This window comes from Mesoplodon bidens (genome assembly GCF_964165515.1).
Source record: "Mesoplodon bidens genome assembly, chromosome: 7".
NCBI classification, from domain to species: Eukaryota; Metazoa; Chordata; class Mammalia; order Artiodactyla; family Ziphiidae; genus Mesoplodon; species Mesoplodon bidens.
The window spans coordinates 29,546,790-29,563,264 of record NC_138164.1 but is presented as its reverse complement, the minus strand read 5'-3'; positions in this window follow the sequence as shown (position 1 = coordinate 29,563,264).

The window sequence follows — 16,475 nt, the reverse complement described above, 5'->3', positions numbered from 1 at the left end:
TGTCCCTCTAACCCCAGGGGCTGGTAGAGGTTTTCGGTGTTGCTAATTTGTGGGTTGTTTCTGTTTCTCTTCTAATCCTGTTTTAATACCTAAAGTTATTTCTGGTTCCTGGTTGGATCCTGACTGATAAAGTTGACAATATAAGGATTAAAATGGGAAAACTGTAATACAATTTCCAGTCCCAATCAGCACTGACTTACTGTATCTTCTTGTATAGTTTAATGTATATCTTCATGTATAAATTATATATTTATTTTCAGATACAAGGATAATAATAGCTCCCTATTTTTAAATTTCACAGAGAGTGAGAAAATGAAATGAAAATTGTATTTGACAGCAAACATAATAATTATTTTACCCGGTCCCCAGGTCTTATAGGTAAGGAACATTTTCTCCTAGGTCTGGCCAAAGACTGATGTCATGTCCTTCATTAATTAGATTCTATGTTAAGTTATATTTTAATTCGATTATATATTTCAATTAATAAATCTCCCACCTTTTAGAGCAATTTCTGTTTTTTTTTTTTTTCTTTTGGATGTACCTCACGGCTTGCAGGATCTCAGCTCCCCTACCAGGGATTGAACATGGGCCACGGTAGTGAAAGCCCAGAATCCTAACCTCTAGGCCACCAGGGAACTCCCAGAAATTTATTTTCTCATACAAAATTTGGAATGAATGTAATATAAATTATATGAATTTTAACAGGATGGATTTTATAAAATGGTATTCTGTAGTCTGCACCAGCCATGCATTTGCTAAAGTGCAGCATACAATTATGAGCTTCTCTTCTGAGATGGGAAAAAGATTTGGAGAATCTTAAACTACAGGTACAGAGATAACTAAATTACTATAAAATATGCCTTTTGAAATAAGATTAAAAATTTGGGTGAAAAGTAAATGGAGGCCAACCTGATAATCCTGATTCTCTCAGATCTGGACTTCCACAAACCCATGGAGAAAATCACTCCTCACTGTTATGTGTCTTAGGACTGCATTTTTCAAAGGGGGTGGTGTGAAACCTCATTCCATGGGATATCAGAGGTGTTCCACCAATATTAATGGTGGGAATGAAGAAAGGTGGTGAGGAAAGGAGGGAGAAAAAGAGGGAAATGTCTATGGTCAAATAAACTTAGGAGATATTGGGTTAAACAACTGTGAACCAGTTTCTTTCCTGGAGGACTTCCTAGAGCTTCATGACATCATGATAATCTAAGAAAAGGGCTAGAGCTTGGAATGAGTCCCTCAGTTATTTGAGCTTGGAACAGCCTTTTCAGTTGCTTCTTGAAGCATTGGAGTTCCACAGTACACAGACTGAGAAAAGCTGTTTTAGGAGATTAGAAGGGCAAATGAATACTTCTAGAATGAGAAGAAAACCAAACGTCAGCAAACCACAGAAAGCCCAGATGCCTTTGACATCATCCTCAGAGAAGATATTCCTCTGGCTAAAGTGGGTGTATATCAGATAAGGTACATCAGAACTTTGGGGTCCCTGGAGTGATGGGGGCCCAAGTTGTGGCCAAATTCATGTGCAGCAACAGCAAACAGGTTAATGTCTATGAAGGAACACAGTGTTGATGATATAAGTAGAACCACACCAAAATCAGTTCTTTTAAAAGATTTTTTAGATAAATTATTTAAGCCTTATTAATTACATCTCTCCCTTATTGCATATTTAATGAAGAAGGACAAAAACCAAAATCTGTAAGGATACCTTCGTCAGTGACCCTGACACAGCAAGTGCCCAAGGGGTGCAGGTTGGAGCCACTGAGATTCCATTACTGATTTTGTTGTGTCCTTTGACTTCTGTGTTATTAGGCAGTAATGAATAAGAGAAAAACTATGGTCACTTTACTTTCAGTGACAAAGAACATTTGGGCACCACACAACTATATAAGTATATATAGCTACTATGGAGAACAGTATGGAGGTTCCTTAAAAAACTAAAAATAGAATTACTATATGATCCAGTAATCCCACTACTGGACATATACCCTGAGAAAACCATAATTCAAAAAGAGTCATGTAGCACAATGTTCATTGCAGCTCTATTTACAATAGCCAGGACATGGAAGCAACCTAAGTGTCCATCGACAGATGAATGGATAAAGAAGATGTAGCACATATATACAATGGAATATTACTCAGCCATAAAAAGAAACAAAATTGAGTTATTTGTAGTGAGGTGGATGGACCTAGAGTCTGTCATACAGAGTGAAGTATGTCGGAAAGAGAAAAATAAATACCATATGCTAACACATATAGATGGAATCTAAAAAAACAAACAAAAAAAGGGTTCTAAAGAACCTGGGGGCAGGACAGGAATAAAGATGCAGACGTAGAGAATGGACTTGAGGGCACAGAGAGAGGTAAGGGTAAGCTGGGATGAAGTGAGAGAGTGGCATGGACTTATATATACTACCAAATGTAAAATAGATAGCTAGTAGGAAGCAGCCACGTAGCACAGGGAGATCAGCTGGGTGCTTTGTGACCACCTAGAGGAGTGGGATGGGGAGGATGGGAGGGATACGCAAGAGGGAGGAGATATGGGAACGTACGTATATGTATAGCTGATTCACTTTGTTATAAAGCAGAAACTAACACACCATTGTAAAGCAGTTATACTCCAATAAAGATGTTTAAAAACAAACTTAATTAGTTTGGAATATGTAAAAGAAATAGCGAATCCTGTACTGGTAGGGGATATGGGCCCTGAAGCCAGACAGATTCCTCACCTGTGAAGTGAGGATAATGAAACCAGTCTTACAGGATTAATGAGAGAATTTAATGGTAAAGCACATGGCATATTATAAGAAGTCAATCACTGTACTAGAGATTAGCTTTTGTTGTTGTTTTTATTATTAATATCCAAAGGACCCAGCAAATAGTAAGTGCCTAATGTACAGTAGCTACAAAGTTTGAAATCTGAATTAATGATAATGGAGTTTATCCAGAATTTACTTTGGCATGATGAAAACAATTGCTGAGCTGCAAGCAATAATCGACACACTAGGGGTATTCAAATTCGAAGCTTTAGGTTATTTTAAAGCATTTAGCAATATTTGCATAAAAACAATAAACATGCTAATTACAGTAATTCTTGTTGATTCAGGCAAACCTTCTGGCAGAAAGTACTTGGCAAACATGACTATTAGTATGTAGTTGATATAAACACACACCCTCCTAATTCCACATTTGCCCAAGTTGGAGAAGTTTTAACAGCAATCTTTTCTAATGCTCATTAGTTTACTATGAAGGCTATATTTTCTATGCCAGCTCGAGGACAGAGTGACACATTGTTTTTCTAATAAGAAAGAAGAGAGATTATAGATCGATATTTAATGCCTGTGTTGTCTACCCCTTGATATGATATTTAGTCAAAGTGTTAGTGAAGAATAGGAATATAACTTAAAGCAGCAAAACGTGAAATAAAGGTCATTGTTTTATATCTGAATATATGACAATATGTTTTATCTGTGAATCACTATAAATTATTTCCACCACACTGAAGTTTAAATGATCAATTAGCAAACTATGTTACACTTTCTTCAACCATAGGAGGGAAAAAACCTGGGTCAATTCAAACTTTGTAGTGTTACCACACAATCCCTGCAGTGTCAGTTTAACCCTCTAAGACCTCAAAAAGCATTTTGGTTAATTCTGTTTTATTGCCTTAATTTCTGTTGGGAATATGAGATGGAAAACTCAATGTTTTGACAACCTATTTACATAAAATGGAAAAAGCAATTTTCTCCCAAATGGGGGATTTCTGTAACTTACTTTCACCACTCTTTGAGGTCAGTGATTACACAAGTTCAGTGAATAGGATTACATCAATTCTAATTGAAGGTTATTCACCTTTACCTTTGGAATTATTTGTCCAGAGTTCATCATCATCAAAGTGAACATCATCTCCCCGACCCTCACCAGGAGAAAAAGCATGTGCTAACAGTCCAAATGACCCATCAAATGGGGAAGAAATCTCCATATTCTAAAAGAGAAACAACTCAGAAAATAATTGTGGAAAAATTGTCAAGACAAGAACAAAACCTATCACTTCAGGTAGAGTGTATTAAAAAATGAGACATCCTCAATAAAGACAGTCTTTTCATCATTATTACCTCTGCTTTTGAAGACGATTATATGTCAGTAGTGTCCCAGAAAACTCCAGTGAATTTGAGTTGGGGCTTATCACTCCAAACCTTGAAGGCTGCTTGGACAGCATGGTCCACAGTTTTAGGGAAAAGAGCTGGAGTGTAATTTGCTTTTCTGATTAACACAGAGAGACAATAAAATGTGACATTTTAAAGATTGTTGTACTTTTGGATCTAGCATTTTCATGATTCTTATTTTCTTATAGAATCAGAAGTCTAAGGTACACTATGATATATTAAAATTTCTTTAGACACAGCCTTAATTTTTATGTAATACAAGTATCCTTACTTAAAAAAATCTAAATTGCACTATAATCAGCTAATATTTAAACAATACTATAAGACATTAATAATTTTAAATAAGGGCACAAAATTCCACTTAATATACAATGTTTGAATGTTTGTTTTATTTCATTGAAGTGTCAGGCAAGAGATAATTCAGTACAACTAATTAACATTCAGCCTATGCTATATATCAGTAAGTAATGCACTAAATGATTGGATTGGTGGTCCCAGAGTTCGGAGGCAAAATATTTAAAAAATATTACTGTAAAAAAAAAATTAAAGAACCATTAAGTTCATAGATTCTTGGGAAAAATTAGCTACTGCACTCTAACTGGATTTGCCTTTCAAGTAAAACTAAACATTAGCACAGAAAAACATTAAAGTGTTTTTCCTATCTAGATCATTCTGCTAGATGAGATTTATGTATACTAAATAAAATATTTAACTATATCAGCAGGCTTTAAATCAGTGAGGTTTTACTTTAAAAGGCATTCACTAGTGGAGAAATATCTTTCTGATGTACTAGAGATTGAGTGCAAAAATGCTTCTTATTCATTTTTATATCCCTAGAGATTCGACCCAGACTTGTTACTCTATTAAAATGTGTTGAATGGATAAACCAACGAATAAATAGACAGATGCAAATAAAAACAGGCTCAATGTGAGTATCTACAGATTTCATGCTGGAATTATCTCATGTCTTAATCCTTTGCTTCACTTGAGTTGTAATTTAGAACCTCAATTGAGAAAGAATCAGTTCCAAAACTGGACAGCTGTATGTAAAGAATGAAATTAGAACACTCCCTAACACCATACACAAAAATAAACTCAAAATGGATTTGAGACCTAAATGTAAGGCCAGACACTATAAAACTCTTAGAGTATAATATAGGCAGAACACTCTATGACATAAATCACAGCAAGGTCTTTTTTGATCCACCTCCTAGAGTAATGGAAATAAAAACAAAAGTTAACAAATGGGACCTAATGAAACTTCAAAGCTTTTGCACAGCCAAGGAAACCATAAACAAGATGAATAGACAACCCTCAGAATGGGAGAAAATATTTGTAAATGAATCAACGGACAAAGGATTAATCTCCAAAATATATAAATGGCTCATGCAGCTTAATATTAAAGAAATAACACAGCCCAATCCAAAAATGGGTGGAAGACCTAAATAGACATTTCTCCAAAGAAGACATACAGATGGCCAAGAAGCACATGAAAAGCTGCTCAACATCACTAATTATTAGAGAAATGCAAATCAAAACTACAATGAGGTATCACCTCACACCAGTTAGAATGGGCATCATCAGAAAATCTACAAACAACAAATGCTGGAGAGGGGGTGGAGAAAAGGGAACCCTCTTGCACTGTTGGTAGGAATGTAAATTGATACAGCCAATGTGGAGAACCCTATGGAGGTTCTTAAAAAACTCAAATAATATTAGCATATGATCCAGTAATCCCACTACTGGGCATATACCCTGAGAAAACCGTAATCCAAAAATACACATGCTCCTCAATGTTCATTGCAGCACTATTTACAATAGCCAGGTCATGGAAGCAACCTAAACGCCCATCGACAGACGAATGGATAAGGAAGATATGGTACATATATACAATGGAATATTATCAGCCATAAAAAGGAACGAAATTGAGTCATTTGTTGAGACGTGGATGGATCTAGTGACTGTCATACAGAGTGAAGTAAGTCAGAAAGAGAAAAACAAATATCGTACATTAACACATGTATGTGGAACCTTGAAAAATGGTACAGATTAACTGGTTTGCAGGGCAGTAGTTGAGACACAGATGTAGAGAACAAACGTATGGACACCAAGGGGGGACAACTGTGGTGGTGTGGGATGGTGGTGTGCTGAATTAGGCGATTGGGATTGACATGTATACACTGATGTGTATAAAATTGATGACTAATAAGAACCTGCTGTATAAAAAAGCAAACAACTAACAAAAACAACAACTAATACTAAACTTTCTTTGGGTTATTTGTATGGAAATATGTTAATATAAATGGTTCAGACATTACATGAAATTTCTAAAATTCTTATATGTTCTGGTATAATGTTGTAAGTCATAATTCTAGTTATTACTTTAAAATGTATATCTCAGAAATAACTAAATTTCCTTGTCAGTTGCATTATTATGAACTTTCATCAAATCTTTAACCATGGTCATTTTTAAGTCTTTTGTCATTTACAGACAGTTCTGGGTGTACTCTGATGCTTTTGCAAAAATGTTCCTATAAAAGGGTTTCATCTTCGAGGAATTCATGGAAAAGACTCTGACAGGTACAGGTTTCTGGTAACTGACTATACTGCTGAACTGAATGAATAAGCATTTTCAGAACTCTAATGGAAAACTGATGAATTCATAAAAGTATTAACAAAAATCAAGATAAAAAAATTAATTACATGGGACTGAGTGAACTGATGAGGATGATTATAATTTTTGTGACTTTCTGTTTGAATTAAAAAAAAAAAACTCTCGGAGCCCGGAGGAAGATGGCCGAAGAGTAAGACGCGGAGATCACCTTCCTCCCCACAGATACATCAGAAATTCATCTACACGTGGAACAACTCCTACAGAACACCTACTGAGCGCTGACAGAAGACCTCAGATCCCCCAAAAGGCAAGAAACTCCTCACATACCTGGGTAGGACAAAAGAAAAAAGAATAAACAGAGACAAAAGGATAGGGACGGGACCTGCACCAGTGGGAGGGAGCCGTGAAGGAGGAAAGGTTTCCACACACTAGAAGCCCCTTCGCGGGCGGAGACTGCAGGTGGCGGAGGGGGAAAGCTTCGGAGTAGCGGAGGAGAGCACAGCAACAGGGGTGCGGAGGGCAAAGCGGAGAGATTCCGGCACAGAGGATCGGTGCCCTCAGGCGCACACCAGCCCGAGAGGCTTGTCTGCTCGGCCGCCGGGCGGGCGGGGCTGGGAGCTGAGGCTCGGGTAACATGTTTCAGTCGGAGCGCTGGGAGAGGACTGGGGCTGGCGGCAGGAAGAGAGCCTGAAGGGGTTAGTGCACCACGGCTAGCCCGGAGGGAGTCTGGGGAAAAAGTCTGGAGCTGCCTAAGAGGCAAGAGACTTTTTCTTCCCTTTTGTTTCCTGGTGCGCGAGGAGAGGGCATTAAGAGAGCTGCTTAAAGAAGCACCAGAGACAGGCGCGAGCCGCGGCTAAAGGCGCGGACCCGGGAGACGGGCGTGGGACGCTGGGGCTGCTGCTGCCGCCGCCACAAGGCCTGTGTGCGAGCGCAGGTCACTGTCCACACCGCCTTCCGGGGAGCCTGTGCACCCCGCCACTGCCGGGGTCCCGGGACCCAGGGACGGCTTTCCAGGAAAGCGCACGGAGTGCCTCGGGCTGGTGCAACGTCACGCCGGCCTCTGCCGCCGCAGGCCCGCCCCACACTGCGCGCCCCTCCCTCCCCTCTGCCTGAGTGAACCAGAGCCCCCGAATCAGCGGCTCCTTTAAACCCGTCCTGTCTGAGCGAAGAACGGACGCCCTCCGGCGACCTACGCGCAGAGGCGGGGCCAGGTCCAAGGCTGAGACACGGGAGCTGCGAGAGCAGAGAAGAGACAGGGAAATCTCTCTGTGCAGCCACGGAGGCAGCGGATTAAAGCTCCACGGTCCACTTGATGTGCCCTGCGTCTGTGGAGTGCATGAATGGAGAGCGAATCATCCCAAATTGAGGAGGTGGACTTTGAGGACAAGATTTAAGACTTTTCCCCCTTTTCCTCTTTTTACAACGAATTATCCCAAATTGAGGAGGTGAACTTTAAGAGCAAGATTTTCGATTTTTCCCCCTGCTCTCTTTTTGTGAATGTGTATGTGTATGCTTCTGTGTGAGATTTTCTCTGTATAGCTTTGCTTCCACCATATGTCCCAAGGTTCTATCTGTCCGTTTTTTTTAAATAATTACTTTTTAATTTTAATAACGCTACCATATTTTATACTTTATTCTATTTTACTTTACCTGCTCTTTCTTTTTTTCCTACCTTCCCTTCCTCCCTCCCTACCTCCCTCCCTCCCTCCACCCCTCCTTTCCTTCTTTCTCTCTTTCTTTCCTTCCTCCCTCCATTCTTCCTTTCACTCTTTCTTTTTCTTTCCTTCCTCCCTCCCTCCCTCCCTCCTGTCTTTCTTTCCTTCCTCCCTCCCTTCCACCCTTCTTCCTTTCACTCTTTCTTTTTCTTTCCTTCCTTCCTCCCTCCCTCCTGTCTTTCTTTTTCTTTCTTTCTTTCTTTCTTTCTTTCCTTCCTTCCTCCCTCCCTTCCTCCCTTCTTCCATTAACTCTTTCTTTTTCTTTCCTTCCTTCCTCCCTCCCTCCTTTCTTTCTTCCTTCCTTCCTTCCTTTCTTTCCTTCTTCCTTTCTTTCTCTCTCTCTCTCTTTCTTTCTTCTACTAATTCTGTCTTTCTACTTTTTCTCCCTTTTATTCTGAGCCGGGTAGATGAAAGGCTCTTGGTGCTGCAGCCAGGAGTCAGTGCTGTGCCTCTGAAGTGGGAGAGCCAACTTCAGGACACGGGTCCACAAGAGACCTCCCAGCTCCACATAATATCAAGTGGCGAAAATCTCCCAGAGATCTCCATCTCAACACCAGCACCCAGCTTCAGTCAACGACCAGCAAGCTACAGTGCTGGTCACCCTATGCCAAGCAACTAGCAAGGCAGGAATACAAACCCACCCATTAGCAGAGAGGCTGCCTAAAAACATAATAAGGCCACAGGCACCCCAAAACACACCACCAGACGTGGACCTGCCCACCAGAAAGACAAGATCCAGCCTCATCCACCAGAACACAGGCACTAGTCCCCCCCACCAGGAAGCCTACACAACCTACTGAAAGAACCTTAGCCACTGGGGACAGACACCAAAAACAACGGGAACTACGAATCTGCAGCCTGCAAAAAGGAGACCCCAAACACAGTAAGACAAACAAAATGAGAAGACAGAAAAACACACAGCAGGTGAAGGAGCAAGATAAAAACCTACCAGACCTAACAAATGAAGAGGTAATAGGCAGTCTACCTGAAAAAGAATTCAGAATAATGATAGTAAAGATGATCCAAGATTCTATTTCCAAGATCCAAAATCTTGGAAATAGAATAGACAAAATGCAAGAAACAGTTAACAAGGACCTAGAAGAACTAAAGATGAATCAAGCATCGATTAAAAACACAATAAATGAAATGAAAAATACTCTAGATGGGATCAATAGCAGAATAACTGAGGCAGAAGAACAGATAAGTGAGGTGGAAGATAAAATAGTGGAAATAACTGCTGCAGAGCAAAATAAAGAAAAAAGAATGAAAAGAACAGAGGACAGTCTCAGAGACCTCTGGGACAACATTAAATGCACCAACATTCGAATTATAGGGGATCCAGAAGAAGAAGAGAAAAAGAAAGGGACTGAAAAAATATTTGAAAAGATTATAGTTGAAAACTTCCCTAATATGGGAAAGGAAATAGTTAATCAAGTCCAGGAGGCACAGAGAGTCCCATACAGAATAAATCCAAGGAGAAATACGCCAAGACACATATTAATCAAACTGTCAAAAATTAAACACAAAGAAATCATATTAAAAGCAGCAAGGCAAAAACAACAAATAACACACAAGGGAATCCCCATCAGGTTAACAGCTGATATCTCAGCAGAAACTCTACAAGCCAGAAGGGAGTGGCAGGACATAATTAAAGTGATGAAGGAGAGAAAACTGCAACCAAGATTACTCTACCCAGCAAGGATCTCATTCAGATTTGATGGAGAAATTCAAACCTTTACAGACAAGCAAAAGCTGAGAGAGTTCAGCACCACCAAACCAGCTTTACAACAAATGCTAAAGGAACTTCTCTAGGCAAGAAACACAACAGAAGGAAAAGACCTACAATAACGAACCCAAAACAATTAAGAAAATGGGAATAGGAACATACATATCGATAATTACCTTAAATGTAAATGGACTAAATGCTCCCACCAAAAGACACAGATTGGCTGAATGGATACAAAAACAAGACCCATATATATGCTGTCTACAAGAGACCCACTTCAGACCTAGAGACACATACAGACTGAAAGTAAGGGGATGGAAAAAGATATTCCATGCAAATGGAAACCAAAAGAAAGCTGGAGTAGCAATTCTCATATCAGACAAAATAGACTTTAAAATAAAGACTACTAGAAGAGACAAAGAAGGACACTACATAATGATCAAGGGATCGATCCAAGAAGAAGATATAACAATTGTAAATATTTATGCACCCAACATCGGAGCACCTCAATACATAAGGCAAATACTAACAGCCATAAAAGGGGAAATCGACAGTAACACACTCATAGTAGGGGACTTTAACACCCCACTTTCACCAATGGACAGATCATCCAAAATGAAAATAAATAAGGAAACACAATCTTTAAATGATACATTAAACAAGATGGACTGAATTGATATTTATAGGACATTCCATCCAAAAACAACAGAATACACATTTTTCTCAAGTGCTCATGGAACATTCTCCAGGATAGATCATATCTTGGGTCACAAATCAAGCCTTGGTAAATTTAAGAAAATTGAAATTGTATCAAGTATCTTTTCCGACCACAATGCTATGAGACTAGACATCAATTACAGGAAAAGATCTGTAAAAAATACAAACACAAGGAGGCTAAACAATACACTACTCAATAACAAAGTGATCACTGAAGAAATAAAAGAGGAAATAAAAAAATACCTAGAAACAAATGGCAATGGAGACACGATGAACCAAAACCTATGGGACGCAGCAAAAGCAGTTCTAAGGGGGAAGTTTATAGCAATACAATCCCACCTTAAGAAACAGGAAACATCTCGAGTAAACAACCTGGCCCTGCACCTAAAGCAATTAGAGAAAGAAGAACAAAACACCCCCAAAGTTAGCAGAAGGAAAGAAATCATAAAGATCAGATCAGAAATAAATGAAATAGAAATGAAGGAAACGATAGCAAAGATCAATAAAACTAAAAGCTGGTTCTTTGAAAAGATAAACAAAATTAATAAACCATTAGCCAGACTCATCAAGAAAAAAAGGGAGAAGACTCAAGTCAATAGAATTAGAAATGAAAAAGGAGAAGTAACAACTGACACTGCAGAAATACAAAAGATCATGAGAGATTACTACAAGCAACTCTATGCCAATAAAATGGACAACCTGGAAGAAATGGACAAATTCTTAGAAATGCACAACCTGCCAAGACTGAATCAGGAAGAAATAGAAAATATGAATAGACCAATCACAAGCACTGAAATTGAAACTGTGATTAAAAATCTTCCAACAAACAAAAGCCCAGGACCAGATGGCTTCACAGGCGAATTCTATCAAACATTTAGAGAAGAGCTAACACCCATCCTTCTCAAACTCTTCCAAACAATTTCAGAGGAAGGAACACTCCCAAACCCATTCTACAAGGCCACATCACCTTGATACGAAAACCAGGCAAGGATGTCACAAAGAAAGAAAACTCCAGGCCAATATCACTGATGAACATAGATGCAAAAATCCTCAACAAAATACTAGCAACCAGAATCCAACAGCACATTAAAAGGATCATACACCATGATCAAGTGGGGTTTATTCCAGGAATGCAAGGATTCTTCAATATAGGCAAATCAATCAATGTGATACACCATATTAACAAGTTGAAGGAGAAAAACCATATGATCATCTCAATAGATGCAGAGAAAGCTTTCGACAAAATTCAACACCCATTTATGATAAAAACCCTGCAGAAAGTAGGCATAGAGGGAACTTTCCTCAACATAATAAAGGCCATATATGAGAAAACCACAGCCAACATTGTCCTCAATGGTGAAAAACTGAAACCATTTCCACTAAGATCAGGAACATGACAAGGTTGCCCACTCTCACCACTCTTATTCAACCTAATTTTGGAAGTTTTAGCCACAGCAATCAGAGAAGAAAAGGAAATAAAAGGAATCCAAATTGGAAAAGAAGAAGTAAAGCTGTCACTGTTTGCAGATGACATGATACTATACATAGAGAATCCTAAAGATGCTACCAGAAAACTACTAGAGCTAATCAATGAATTTGATAAAGTAGCAGGATACAAAATTAATGCACAGAAATCTCTGGCATTCCTGTACACTAATGATGAAAAATCTGAAAGTGAAATAAGAAAACACTCCCACTTACCATTGCAACAAAAACAATAAAATATCTAGGAATAAACCTACCTAAGGAGACAAAAGACGTGTATGCAGAAAATTATAAGACACTGATGAAAGAAATTGAAGATGATACAAATAGATGGAGAGATATACCATGCTCCTGGATTGGAGGGATCACTATTGTGAAAATGACTCTACTACCCAAAGCAATCTACAGATTCAATGCAATCCCTATCAAACTACCACTGGCATGTTTCACAGAACTAGCACAAAAGATTTCAAAATTTGTTTGGAAAAACAAAAGACCCCGAACAGCCAAAGCAATCTTGAGAACGAAAAATGGAGCTGGAGGAATCAGGCTCCCTGACTTCACACTATACTATAAAGCTACAGTAATCAAGACAGTGTGGTACTGGCACAAAAGCAGAAAGATAGATCAATGGAACAGGATAGAAAGCCCAGAAATAAACCCACGCACGTATGATCAACCTGTCTTTGATAAAGGAGGCAGGAATGTACAGTGGAGAAAGGACAGCCTCTTCAATAAGTGGTGCTGGGAAAACTGGACAGGGACATGTAAAAGTATGACATTAGATCATTCCCTAACACCATACACAAAAATAAACTCAAAATGGATCAAAGACCTAAATGTAAGGCCAGAAACTATCAAACTCTTAGAGGAAAACATAGGCAGAACACTCTATGACATAAATCAAAGCAAGATCCTTTGGGACCCACCTCCTAGAGAAATGGAAATAAAAACAAAGATAAACAAATGGGACCTAATGAAACTGCAAAGCTTTTGCACAGCATAGGAAACCATAAACAAGACCAAAAGACAACCCTCAGAATGGGAGAAAATATTTGCAAATGAAGCAACTGACAAAGGATTAATCTCCAAAATTTATAAGCAGCTCATGCAGCTCAATAGCAAAAAAACAAACAACCCAATCCAAAAATGGGCAGAAGACTTAAATAGGCATTTCTCCAAAGAAGATATACAGACTGCCAACAAACACATGAAAGAATGCTCAACATCATTAATCATTAGAGAAATGCAAATCAAAACTACAATGAGATATCATCTCACACCAGTCAGAATGGCCATCATCAAGAAATCTAGAAACAATAAATGCTGGAGAGGGTGTGGAGAAAAGGGAACACTCTTGCACTGCTGGTGGGAATGTGAATTGGTACAGCCACTATGGAGAACAGTATGGAGGTTCCTTAAAAAACTAAAAATAGAACTACCATATGACCCAGCAATCCCACTACTAGGCATATACCCTGAGAAAACCATAATTCAAAAAGAGACATGTACCAAAATGTTCATTGCAGCTCTATTCACAATAGCCCGGAGCTGGAAACAACCTAAATGTCCATCATCGGATGAATGGATAAAGAAGATGTGGCACATATATACAATGGAATATTACTCAGCCATAAAAAGAAATGAAACTGAGCTATTTGTAATGAGGTGGATAGACCTAGAGTCTGTCATACAGAGTGAAGTAAGTCAGAAAGAGAAAGACAAATACCGTATGCTAACACATATATATGGAATTAAAAAAAAATGTCATGAAGAACCTAGGGGTAAAACGGGAATAAAGACACAGACCTACTTGAGAATGGACTTGAGGATATGGGGAGGGGGAAGGGTAAGCTGTGACAAAGCGAAAGAGAGGCATGGACATATATACAGTACCAAACCTAAGGTAGATAGATATTGGGAAGCAGCCGCAGAGCACAGGGAGATCAGCTCGGTGCTTTGTGACCGCCTGGAGGGGTGGGATGGGGAGGGTGGGAGGGAGGGAGATGCATGAGGGAAGGGATGTGGGAACAGATGTATATGTATGACTGATTCACTTTGTTATAAAGCAGAAACTAATTAAAAAATTTTTTTAAAAAAGCTAAATTCAACTATTCAGATGATTAAAAAGTATGGCTGCAAGAAAAAAAAATCTCACAAGGACTCAGAGGCAAGAAATATACAAATCAATTTTCACTGCAAAGTAAAGGAGCTGTTGCAGTGGAGGATTACTGGACTGAATGTCACTATTATGACATAGTATTAGTGTGTTTCAGTGTTTGGTAATTGCAATCATTGTTGCTTTTGTTGTGGTCATCCATTTACAATGCTTGGTGTCAGTTTTTTTATCTCTTGAAAAAGTAAAATACAGTGTGTGTGTGAATTGTGAAAAAAAAAGAATCAGTTCCGCCCAATAACATAGGTTCAATATTTGTTGTTTCTGAACTCTCTAAATTTGCAGGAAAATTCTTAACACTACTGTTCTTAAGAAACAACTGATTTTAACTATTTTAAAATTCAATGTTCATTTTAAATTATTACACAAGGAAAAAATGAAATCATTAGTTCTCCATCATATTTTTTAATTAAAAATTTATTTTCTTCTATGATATATTAAGCCCTTTAGGGAAGATTTACTAAGTCAATATTGAAGTAACTAAGTCAATATTCAAGTATCAATATTTACTAAGTCTATATTCATTTACTAAGTCAATATTCAAGTATTCCAGACCAGATTAGCCTGATGTGGAATACATAAGAATGTGATTTAGGGATAACAGACTTATATAGACCCCTAAAGTACACCTAGAGATCATCTAACCTAATCCCTTTATATTACATTGGAAAACAGGTTCAAAGCCATTGAGAAACTTCCTCAAAACCACATCAAAAGACAAAGTTAATGCTAGGATTAGAATCTCAGACTGCTGACTGGGATAGTCTAGGATACTATATATTCCTCCAACTACTTTTTAATACATGCTAAACTGCTAAAGCTGGTCTTGCCAGCTAAAGTAATATTACACATTGCACAGAGAAAAAATTATAAGCCACTTTTTTCCTTGTAGGTCAAATTATCAGTTAGCCATTTCATTTTCTTAGGAAAAAGTTATACGCCACTATGCCAGGAAGCCCACCCCCACCACCACATATACATACACCTTAGCTGCTTCGTAAGGTTTAAAGTTTCAACATCTAGTTAGCGTTTTGCTTGTAGGTCAAACAAGGCTTGCATGTGCTGAAGTCTATTCCCCAGGAGCTCTTCTTCCCATGTGTTCATTTCAAGGGAAGTTGATAAAAGCCTTTCAAATAGTGCTAGAAATAAAACACACAATTATACCCATTAAATGTAACAACTACATGCTAAATTCAGAAAACTAAAAGAGAAGGAGATATTACCTCTGTGAGAAGCAATTCTGCCTTGGTGAGGACATCTTGTTATCTACAAGTATAATAGATGTGGGACTGATAGGGGCCTGCAGACATTGAGATTCCAGAACAGAAAGGCCATCAGCACAAATATGGTGGCCTCTGCTGCTTGGGATTCTGCAGAGACTTTCACTTGAAGGTGGAGGTTTGAAGGGAGATACTTTGATCCTCTGCCTCACTGAGCCTCTTTTATAGGATCAAAATGTTGGCAGATGATTCATTTATCACTATTTTTTTTGCACTATTTTCTGTTCAGGGACAGAGCAAGTATAGCCCATTCTTTTGTCCAAAGTAAAAGTTTATGGATAGAAGCAAAGGCTTCACTCCTTGTTTAGTTGCCTTAAATGTAGAATGTAGGTTTTGCTCTTTTTTTTTTTTTTTTTGAGGATTTTATCACTAAAATTGGCTGAGCAACAGGGATCTTGTAATTTGCCCTCTGACATTGGAGGGAAGGTAAGGAGGGAGAGAGGAAACAAAGAATAGAGTGAGAAAGGAAGGGAGAGAAGGAGTGAAGCAGGGAGGGAGGAAGAAAGGAAGAAGAAAAAGGAAGGAAGGAAGGAGAGTAAAGAAGAAAATGGGCAACATAATAGAAAAATACGGAAGGAGAAAAGGTGAGGAGG